The sequence below is a fragment of the Ipomoea nil genome, unplaced genomic scaffold (assembly GCF_001879475.1).
Source record: "Ipomoea nil cultivar Tokyo-kokei standard unplaced genomic scaffold, Asagao_1.1 scaffold2848, whole genome shotgun sequence".
NCBI lineage: Eukaryota > Viridiplantae > Streptophyta > Magnoliopsida > Solanales > Convolvulaceae > Ipomoea > Ipomoea nil.
This window is the reverse complement of record NW_017619276.1, coordinates 1,084,626-1,096,889: the sequence shown is the minus strand read 5'-3', so window position 1 is coordinate 1,096,889 and position 12,264 is coordinate 1,084,626.

Sequence of the window (12,264 nt, the reverse complement as noted above, 5' to 3'; positions counted from 1 at the left end):
AGGATCGGATCGGACCACACGGAATATTTATTAGATCACCTACATGCCAACCAAAGCTCAAAAATGGTCACTACAAAAAACAAAAAAAATATTCACAATTCATGCATTAGTCGTTACCACATTTAATTGAAGAAAAGGGACCAAAAAAATTAAAATTTTATCGAACTAAGAAAAATGTTAGGTATACTATTAGAGAGTATTACTTTCGTCAAATGAATACATACGTCAGTTGATTGTTAGAAAAGACATCTCAATGGTGAACGCCTACCATAAAGTCGCTAGTACGTCATTCTCGATCATCAAAATATCACTCATCTCCCAATAATGATTCGTGTGAATGCATGAAGTGATATTAACATTTTCACAATATAAAATTGGTGCATCTATCCCATATGTAAAAGGATAAATGAATATGTACGTAGTACTCACATAGAATAAAATGGGCGTTGTATTTTACAACTTCAAGGTAGCATTTGGTACGGTCCAAAAAATACAACCATAGGTAGAATGGTTTAGTGTTTAGACATCCGATACAATTTACATTCGAATTAGTTTCAAGATCAAGCCTTTATCATTATGCTAAACTTATAACTAGTAGTAAATGTACAATTTTATTTCCTTATACTTCTATAGTAGTCAGCATCACATTTTGATGACAGGATGTTGAACTCGGTCCTCCAAGCCTCTACCGAACAAGCAGTAATAAAGATTAAATTTCAAATATATTATTGTTGAGTGGAGGTTTGAATGATTGAATACCATCAAAACATAGCGGTGATGGTTACCAGAGTATAATTTCTTCTTTTTTTTTTTTAATTTATTTTCCATAATGGGGTTCTAAAACCTCAATTTTGTTGCTAACGATGATTGAAGCTGAGCATCATTTGAATTGAAATTGTGATTGAGCTCTAATTGTTGTTCATTTCACTTGGTGATTATGTATATTTATCAATTCCTTTTCTTCAAGTTCATAATTATATTATTTTAATGATTGAGTCTCTTCTGAGACTGTCTTATGAATCTTAATCTATGAGACAGGTCGAACCTTAATGAAAATAGAATACTTACACTGAAAAAATTATAATACGTACTAATTATAAATAAATTACTTATTACTTATAAAAAACAAATATAATACTTGAACATTAAGGGGAGAAAATCGCTTTATTCGGTATATATTTGGAGCAGTTGCCAGCTTGGCAACCACTCCAAGTGTTATCTCTTTTTACTGTTTTTAGTTTTTTTTCTTTGTTTTTAGTTTTGGAACCACAAAAGACAAAAATTAAACCTTGTCATTGGCCATGCTCTAATATTGACTTCCTGGTGTGACAATGAATTTTCTTTTATTCATTAACTACCATAAATTGGCTAATTCTGTGAGTATTAAAAAAAATAAATCACTTATTAATCAAATATAAAATAAATTAATTAAATATCGACATATAAGAATGTGAAGAGAACATAACATTACTCAACAAAAATACACCGTGATCGAAATTTATTTCAAGATGACTTGCCAACTTTTTTTTAGGTGAGTTCACTTGTTTTATTTTATGGTCTTATACTAAACAAACTTTAGAATTAGTATGTAAGAATTCAGAAGTTCTCTATTTTGTATGTGTTAGCATAAAGGTATTCCTTTAATTTTCTAGTCATTTTGTAAATTGCATAGGTATCTACTCATTCTGTGTTAGATTACTTATATCATGGTCCATTTTTTGTGAAGGTCTACACTTGATCAACTTCATTGAAGAAGAAGGTTGTGGATGCTGCATTGATCAAAACCATTGAAGTAGTGTCGGATTTGAAGGCTTAATTGGGTGCAGCGAGCATATTTATGTAGTATCAAATAAGTATATTTTCATAATTAAGTAGTACAGAGTATCAATCAAGTAGTATATATTTTTTATGTTTTTTTTTATGAACAGGATCATAATTTTTGTTGTAAATAATTTTGATGTTTAAATATATTTTCAATTTGAAATTTAGTGTGTCCATTAATTTGTTGATGACATATAATTTATTTACAACACGTATAAATAAAATTATGATAATATAAAAATAATAAAACATTTAATATGATTTAGGATTTTCCTACCAACAGTTGGAAGGAAAATGACAAAACAAATATGTGAGTTTTCCGCCCAACATTGGTCAGACTTTCCGACCAATGTAACACACGTAGTTGGACGGGAATTTCCACGTTTAAAAAATGGTGGGTTACTCGCCGGAATTTCCATCAAATTTTTGTTCGTTGGACGCTATTTCCTGCCAAAAAGCGTAGTTGGACGTAATTTTCCACGGAGATTTTTTCGAACCTAAAACGTCGTTTCCGACTAATATATCGCGTTTTCCGTCCAACATTGTTGGACGGAAAACACGAGATTTCCAGCCGTGACTATATCACAATTATTGAAATACTATAACAAAATATAATTCAAATAAATGATAACTTATATAAAATGTAATGGTAAAGTTTGTTTAAAAACGAATATGGCGGTGTTTGGTAAAATATTTAGCTTATAGGTAAATTTTGGCGTATTTGATCACTATAAGCATTTTTATTTGGTTAAAAAAATCAATATAAGTGTTTGGTTAATTAGCTTTGTGTAACTCCAAAATACTAAAATTCAAAAAGCTGCTCAAAGCAACTTTTTCAATTAACTTTTTTAGAAAGGAAATTATACCAAACAGCTATCAGCTAACAACTAATTTACCAAACACCTTTCTAAAATCAGCTAATGTATCAACTACTTATATCTTCTAATTAACTCAATCAACTAACAACTAACAGCTAACAGTCATCATTTACCAAACATGCCCTTTCTCCTCAATTGTCCTCTACTTATATTTTCTCCAAGATATCATCCTATTTAAAATAGGAAGACGTGGTGAAGGATTAAGTGAGGAATTAGGAATCCAAAACCATGACATAACAAATTCTATTCACCTATCAAATTTCCCATCTTGCATAAGCTGGATCCCATGATGCCTACCATCATTATACCGTGAGTCATGGTCCATCTTTTAAAGTGGATGATTGACACAATATTCATTTTCAAGATACTAAATATTTATTTTTAAATATTAATTTTAGTTTACTGGAAGTTTAGTTTTAGTTATGATATCTAAAAATGAACTTTCAATACTTTAATAATGAACGTTTAGTACATTATAAATAAACATTTATTAGCATTCTATATTGCAATATAAAATTGGTGCATCTATCCCCTATGTAAATGATAAATTAATATGTAGTACTCACATATAAAATACTATATCCAAATAACTATGCTCAAAGCTAGCACTACACAACTCTACAATGTAATTTAATTTTAATTTGTACTCAAATGAGAATAAAATGAGTTGTATTTTACAACCTCAAGGTAGCATTAGGTCCAAAAAAATACAACCATATAGAGGTAGAATGGTTAGTGTTTAGACATCCAATCAAATTTACATTTGAATTAGTTTCAAGATCAAGCGTTTACCACTATGCCAAAAGTTATAGTTAGTAGTGAATGCACAAGTTTATTTCTTTATACTTCTATAGCAGTCAGCATCACGTTTCGATGGCAGGATGTTGGACTCGGCTCTCCAAACCTCTACCTAGCAAGCAGTAATAAAGTTTAAATTGCGAATACATTATTGTTGAGTGGAGGTTTAGAGAATTGAATACCATCAAAACATAGTGCTAACTCTTATGTGACTATAATTTCTTTTATTTATTTACTTATTTTAATTTATTTTCCATAATGGGGTTCTAGAACCTCAATTTTGTTGCTAATGATGATTGAAGGCGAGCATTATTTCAATTGAAATTGTGATCGAGCTCTAATTGTTCTTCCATTCATTTCACTTGGTGATTATGTATATTTGTCTATTCCCTTTCTTTAAGTTCATGATTATATTATTTTAATGATTGAGTCTCTTCTGAGATCATCTCATGGATTTTTATCTATAATAAAAGTTCAACCATGATGAAAATATAATATTTATACTGAAAAAATGTAATACTAATCTGAAATCAATTGCTTCTTACTTATGAAAAACAAATGTAAAAATACTTGAACATTAAGGAGAGAAAATCACTTTATTCAAATAAGAATATATTATATAAATTGGACAAAAAATGAATAATTTATTTTTACCTCCTAAAAGCATTTCCAATGGTGTTTTTTTGATGATTTTTATTTTTATTTTTATTTTGAAAGAAACAGAGAGTGGAGTGGCAGAAGAGAGGCAATAATTTATTGAGCTCACTTGTTTTATTTTACCGTATTCAAGAACACTACGTAATATATCATGATCATTGAAATACTATAACAACATATAATTCAAATAAATCATTACTTATATAAAATGTAAAGGTGAAGTTTGTTTAAAAACGAATATATCATTTCTCCTAAATTGTACTCTACTTATATTGTGTCCAAGATATCATCCTATCTAAAATAGGAAGACATGGTGAAGGATTAAGTGAGGAATTAGGAAATCCTAAGTCATGATTTAACCAAATTCTATTCACCTATCAAATTTCCCATCTTGCACAAGTTGGGAATCCCATGATGCTACAAACATTATACCGTGAGCCATGGTCCATCATTTAAAGTAGATTACTGACATAATGTTTATTTTAATATACTAAATATACATGTTCATTTTTAGTACATTGAATATTAATTTTTAGTTTACTGATATTTCAGTTTTAAGTATATATGCTATCTAAAAATGAACTTCCAATATATTAATAACAAACATTTATTATATTAAAAATAAACATTTATCAGTAGTCAAAATTGCAATGTGAACAATGGTTCATAGTATATTATTTTCTTTTTCATAACCCATGTTTTTTTAGCTTCGTCGAACTATATCCCAGACCCCACCCGCCCTGAGGCCCATAAGGAGGCAAATCGAGCCAATCTAGATTCAATATTCAATATCAAACTATACACTTCTACGCAGAATGAGTTCAATGCAAATACTATTCTAAGGGCATATAGAAGAGCCAGCTAAAGTTGAGAATATATACATGATAAAAAGAAATGAACAAGGCCTCATAGGACTAGCTCATTTTGTTTGACCGATCACCGTAAAGCCTTGCTCCAACGACCGTGTGGGGTTCAAATTCCACTGGAGACTTGGGGTTCATTAGGAGATATTGACCAGTCAGGGATGAAACCTAATATATCAAAAAAAAAACAAAAAACAAAAAACAAAAATAAAAACAAAACAAAACAAAACAAGATGCTATCAACGCAAACATTATTGTACGTTACAAATAAATAAATGGGAAAATCAACGATTTGGTCCCTCAATTGTTAGCGAACTGTCAATGTAGTCCCTCAATCGCTTATTCATCGATTTAGTCCCCGAAATTAATTATTTTTAGTCGATTTAACCCCTCAAGAGTACTATCGGTTACAATCGAAATCATGATTATCAAATCCAAGATTTTCCAAGATTCATCAAAGTCTCATGAAACAAAACTGTAGTTCGGATTCCAAAAGAAGGGCACAATATAGAATGATCTCAATGAAGTAACTCCATACTAACGGATTCCAAATAAAGATGCAATAAGGATTTAATCTCAAGCAATAGATCAACACTAGCGAATTCCAAAGGAAGATATAAAAGAGAGATGATCTCGAATCAATAGTTCAAAGCTCAATAGCTCAATAACAAGGAAAGGATACCACAATGGACGATCTCAATACTATAGCAACAGGATCCGAGAGTACAAAAAGGACACATAGTCAATAGAATAGCTCTTCAAGAACAAAACACTTTCAAGAATACTCATCAGATATAAGCTCATAGGAATAACTCAACAAATACGGATTACAATGGTATAAAAACAACAATTAGATCTTGACTCAACAACTCAATGAATTTCAATGATATGGATTCAAGGATAATAAGCTCAAGTCAAATACAATGAGATTCCAAGGATAAGGATTTCAACAAGATCTTACTAACTTCAAGATTCAATTATACTAGCATTGCAAGTCAACAGAAGCTCACAAGAATACTTAGAAGGAATTTATAAGCATTCTAGTTACAGATTCAACAATAAGTTGTGAATGTCAGGAATAGACATTAGCAATAATTCAAGGCTCGACCCATTCAAAACAACTTCTCATACTCAACTCTAGACATTAGATAACTTTGATAGACATTGAAAACAAACTGAAGATAGTCGGAATGACTCAGGAATCAATAACAAGCTATGAGAAAAAATTTCAGAAAGCATAAGCTCAAACTCGATGATACAATTTCAAGGATTATCATGCCATCAACAACAAGGTATTTAGAATGGAAGATTGGTACAATGAGCACAACAAGATACTCAGGAACTAACTACTTTTAACTTCTCTATTCCTTAAGGCAAGACTTACAACAGATAAGGCACATAAACAAGAAACAAATATAAGCTCTTATACTTTCCATATTAGCAACTTTTACAAAACTTCCACTTTCAAACTTTAACTTTCAAAGTCTCAACTTCTAACTTTCACTTCAACTTCTCACTAATAACTTCTCTGCTTTACTTTCAAAAGATAGATAAAAGCACTTTAAACACATTGATAAAGCACATAAACAGATAAGCAAACGCAAGGGAACTCACAACATCACCGCGTTCCTAACTGATACTTAGAGTTTCTCTTAACTCTGATTCTCATACTTAGTCACTGAACTTAGAGTCTTTCTCACCTCAATCTCCACAACTTAGGGCTCTTTCCCTATCCTTATCCTTCCTAGGATTTCACTTAGAGTTCTCATCTTAACTTGTCCATCTTAAGACTTCAACTTAGAGGTCTTTCCTTAACCGGTCCTTCTTAGGATTTTCACTTAAAGTTTCTATACTCAAACTTAAGGGTCAAACTTCATAACTCTCCCGCGGTTCGTACCGCTCTAATACCAATTTGTAACACCCCACTTTTCTAAATCTTAATTACAATTCTAATCCATGATTAACATAACTAAGCAGCGGATAAATAACTTATAAGATAACTAGTGGGAATGTCACCGCCACAACCACCACTCCGTGATGATTGCACAGGCTAAGGGTAGAACTAGAAAATAAATAAATATCTAACATCCATAATATAAACTGAAATCATAAGGGGGAAAAAGGTCATCCCAAAAGTCTACATCATCAAAGTCTAAAATCAACATAAGTCTAAAATCTGGATAATAAAGTCATCAACAAAGCATAAGAGTTTAGACATCTCAAACTACGAGACTAATTTAACTCGATCACTTCTCACTGCCGGGCCCACCTGAAAGAGGTTTTGCAAGCAACACATAGACAAATAGGAAAACACCCGTTAGCACGAAGCTAAGTATAACCACACTCAACCCTGTAAAGTACTATAGAATATACTTTGAAAACATTTGATTTCACTTGTATACAACAAACTCATCTCATATACATCTTTAGATCTATCATATACTTTCTAGATGCTTGCAACCTATAATATCAACAACATGCTTCAAAAATAAGACTTAACAACCTAGATACTTCAACATGTAAACTTCACAATAAACTTAACAAGCAACTCATGCTTACAAGTAATCTCATGCTAGTAAACTATATAATAGGTATTCTCATGCTCTCAAATTCTCATCACATAAACTGGATATACAAGGCTTCAAATATGACTATACGTTCATGCTCGATGTACAAACTTAAATCAACATTTTCATTATACAAACACATACGATATTCTACTCAAATGTAATCTTGTGCAATACTATAGTCACATGCAATGTCGTGCAATACTATACTCATACTCATATGCAATCTCGTGCAATACTATACTCATACTCATATGCAATCTCGTGCAATACTATAAATATATACTCATGTACACTCATTGTAAAAAAAATAGAGTACTTTCTGTGCAGGTCTCATTGAGTCTCTCTTGACTCGCTTTCTTTCTCTTGAGTCTCTCTTGACTCACTTTCTTTTCTCTTGATTCTCTCTTGACTCTCTCTCTCTTGACTCACTTTCTTTTCTCTTGAGTCTCTCTTGACTCACTTTCTTTTCTCTTAAGTCTCTCTTGACTCACTTTCTTTTCTTCTCACTCGTAGACGGCTCAGGGTTTCACCGTAGCGTGAATTGCCCCATCGGGAGCGGCGTAAATCCGACCCAATATCTCATACCATCTACGGAACCAATCTCGTGGTTCTCACTCTGTGGAATCAGGTATCGAACTATTAGTGTGCACACCCCCTGACCAGGATTCCAAGCCTGGCAGGCAGTTTCAAACCTCGTAACGTGGGAATACGCCGCGTTACATATACTGGGACCGCAATGTCCATAAAATCATCCGAGAGGACATAGTCCAAACGGGATCCTCCAAAACCTCACCGATATAGATAATACATAGATATATCTCTCATGCATCAATCTCATGTATGCAATAACTCTACTACTCCTCAATGCAACAAAGAATGATATACCACATGCTCATGACTTTTTGAAAGTAATACTTGGGCTCACATTGGCCCCTTATGTATTTTTGAAATATGACATATGTTAGATTTAAAATACTCTATAACATGCTTCTAAACCATGTATATAAACCATAAAATACTCAAGAATATAATATCATGCTCGGTTTGCAACATAGCAAATTCTATACATTTCTACCAACAAAATATGCTTCAATTCTCATTGATCAAATATTACATTTTAGTCATGCTTTCATAATGAATCATATTCTCAAAGGATCATGTTTCTCTACTCAATACAAAATATCATTAGATCACATAGTCAAGCATTTCTCATACACAGTGAACTTAGCAAAAAAATATGTATTGTGTAGCAAATCATTCAACAAATCCTTCATAACATACTCATTTTTTTTTATCCAAATTCAACGAAGTCAAAGCCAAAACGTGCGTCGAGACGATCCCGAGGTACCGAGCCACAAGGGCCCGTGACACCTGGCCCGAAACGACACGTAGCTGAGCCACAAGGGCCCGGCCACTGCACAAATTCTTCCCAGATCAATACTCAGGGACCTGGGGCGGGACTCCTCATGAGCCGCCCCATGTGCCCCGTTACAATACCGGGACTAGGCGGCGGCCCTCCTCTAGGGCCGTGCCCTAGACCTTGTAACTCCGGCTCTAGCCGGCGGGCCTCCTGATGGGCCGCTACACTGTGTGCACCAGATGATATTTTCATCTGCAAAATCAATCCAAACAAATCCAAAACATTCTCAACAACTCAAAGACAAATACTAGATCACTTCCAAGAATAAACACAACAAAATCTCATAATTTCTATTCATTTCTACTCAATATCAAAGGCTACACAGAGCCAAAAATCAAAGAGGGAGTCCATAGGGTTATACCTCTTGTAGTTTCCTCTTCTTGCCAAAACCATTTCTAAGCTCTTCTTCTTCACCCTTCATCTTCCTTCTCCAAACCAAAACACAGCAACAATCTTCACCATTTCCACTCACAAGCACAACAAACAAACCCACATAAATACATCATCTTAGCAACTTAAACTAGAGAATGGAATGGAGGAAGAGAGGAGGAAGCTTACCAAATCTTGGACTAAGGCTTGGAGAAGAAAAGCTTTCAAGATGAAGAAGATGAAGATGATAGAGAGGTGGAGAGAAAGGCACGAGAGAGATGAGAGTGATGCTGAAAACTTTAGAATGGATAGCAACAAGGGAAAAAACTATTCCTTATACTTAGGGTTTGGGGGTAAAGATGTAATTGCTTGTTTTAAAATATCTCATCCAATGTTTTGTCTTGTAGGAATATGCAAGGTTCACCTTATATCATGAACCAATGCTAGAAAGATGATTTTTGAATAACTTGGGGTCAAAATAGATTTTTCCAAAGATGATTTCTAAACAAACACTTGGTTCAGGTTTCTCTCGGTCTCACTCAGGTTGGTTTCTCAGTTTAAAACTTGGTATGCGAAGTACCCGAAAATTTAGGATTTTGGAATTAAAATAAATTTCGGTGTTGAATTAATTTAAAATGTAACTCAAAATAATTTATTCAAACAAACCAACTTATCTCAAAAAAATTTAATGGAGTGAAAATGGCTATTTTGGAATTTCTTAAAACCGTATTTATAAAATTAAATTTTAGGTTGTTACAGTTCTACTCACGGAAAATCGAATCAATGCGAGACACTTCAAAGCAACGCAACTCTCTCTTGGAAGCCTATAGAATATTATGAGCAGCGATAGAAGGAGGTCTGCAGTCATTCATGTAGTTGACGACCTCGCTAGCATCGCTTTCAATTATCACCTTCCCGTAGCCCAAATGCGCCACAAGTTGGATGCCCTTCAAGAGTGCCCAAGCCTCAGCCTCCAGCGGAGAACAGCCTCCAATACCATATAAGAAGCCATGTTTCCACGTACCATAGCTGTCGCGAACAACTCCTCCGCAGCTGGCCCTAAACGAACTCAGACAGACTGAACCATCAATATTAAGTTTAACAATGCCCTCCTGGGGTTTCGACCAGCACAAAGTTCTCTGTGCACCTTGATCATCGCAACGAACCCTTCTCTGATTTCTGCTGAAAGCTTTATTTATCTCATCAAATTGTGTTCGAACCCAAGAAACTTTATAATTGAGAGGGCGGACTATGTTGTTGAACACAGTCTCGTTTCTCCACTTCCGAATCCACCATAGTGTTACGGTGAATAAGGATCTAAGGCTACCCGATTTTGTGCGACCTTTCATAATACCAACCTGAAGCCAAACCGAAAATGGGACTGAACTATTTCTGGTAAATGTCGCAGGCAGAATCAGACTCAAAAGTTCATCAGCTGCAGGGCATTTCCTTAATACATGGTCCACATCCTCCACCAAATTTCCACACTTCCAGCACTTGTCACAAGAGGTGAAACCCCTTCTTTCTCTTGCGCTATTCGTCATAATTCTCCCATGGGCAACCAACCAAAGAAAGGACCAGACACGATTGGGCACCTTCAACTTCCAGATGTTGTTCCACTTCGCTGCTTCCACCGGGCTCGAACCACCAATCGCAATGTCATAGGCTGAACTTACTGAGAATTCGCCCGATGTCTCTTTACTCCAGCCAATAGAATCAGTTTCCTCATGTTCGTTATATATAATGAATGCTGCTAGCTTTCTAAGTGTGTCTTCAGGAAGGAGATGGTTCAGTTGGTCCCAGGCCCATCCCCTTTCCTTAAACCAGTAGCTGGAGACAGGTCTCTCAATGTCAGTAGCAGGCATTGTAGCAAACGCCTCATCCTTAAGTGGTCTGTCAGTCAGCCATTTATCAACCCAAAACATAGTATCTCTCCCATTTCTCACTTACTTCTTTATCCCTTTCTCGAATAATGGGCAATGACAAGTTAGCTTTGGGATGCCAAGTTGAAACATCATTGGGTAGAAAGGCATACTTAGCTCTAAATAATTTGATCCACAAGTAGTCTTCATTCTGAAGGATTCTCCATCCGAGTTTAGCAAAGAAAACATGATTCATTGGTTCCATTTTGCAAATACCCAGGCCCCCCGAAGCTTTACATTTCGTAACAATGTCCCAATTAACCAAATGGCACATCCTTTCACCGACTTTGCTGCCCCATAAGAAATTTCTCACAAGCTTTTCAATGGCTGAATTCACGCCCGCAGGTAGAAGGGTTGATTCCCACGTTTGCACATTTACGCAGAGTGAAACTTTCACCGGTGGATTCCCATTCGTTGAAAAACATACACCTACAAAAACGCACAAATCCACAATCAACAAATACATGTGAGAACAGCAATTTCTTGAGCCAAACGGGGGTCTCGCCAGAAATTGGCTCCATGAAAGTGTGCCACCATCACAGTAACACCCTACACTGACTCGAGAAATTGTAGGGGAGAGAGAGAGAGAGAGAGAGAGAGAGAGAGAGAGAGAGAGAGAGAGAGAGAGAGAGAGAGAAAGAGAAAGAGAGGTTTCGCACCCAGCTTTCTCTCACAGACCTAGAGCGCTTCCCACCACCGCTACAAACGACAGAATCGCCATGAATGGAGAGTCCAGGAGCCAAGCTAGCCCCCAGGCCAGGTCCCTTGTGGGTGCCAGATCTTGCAGACCTTCAACAACATCAAGAAAACCATCCTCTGCAGCTTCATCACCACCCTCGTCTTCCGCGGCACCATCAGCGTCAATAACCTCGCTTCCTCCGACGCGTACCTGATCAACAAGACAAACTGGATCTTCGAAGAGATCCGGTCCGACAAGGACCTCGAAGGACCAGTCGGGGGATTGAT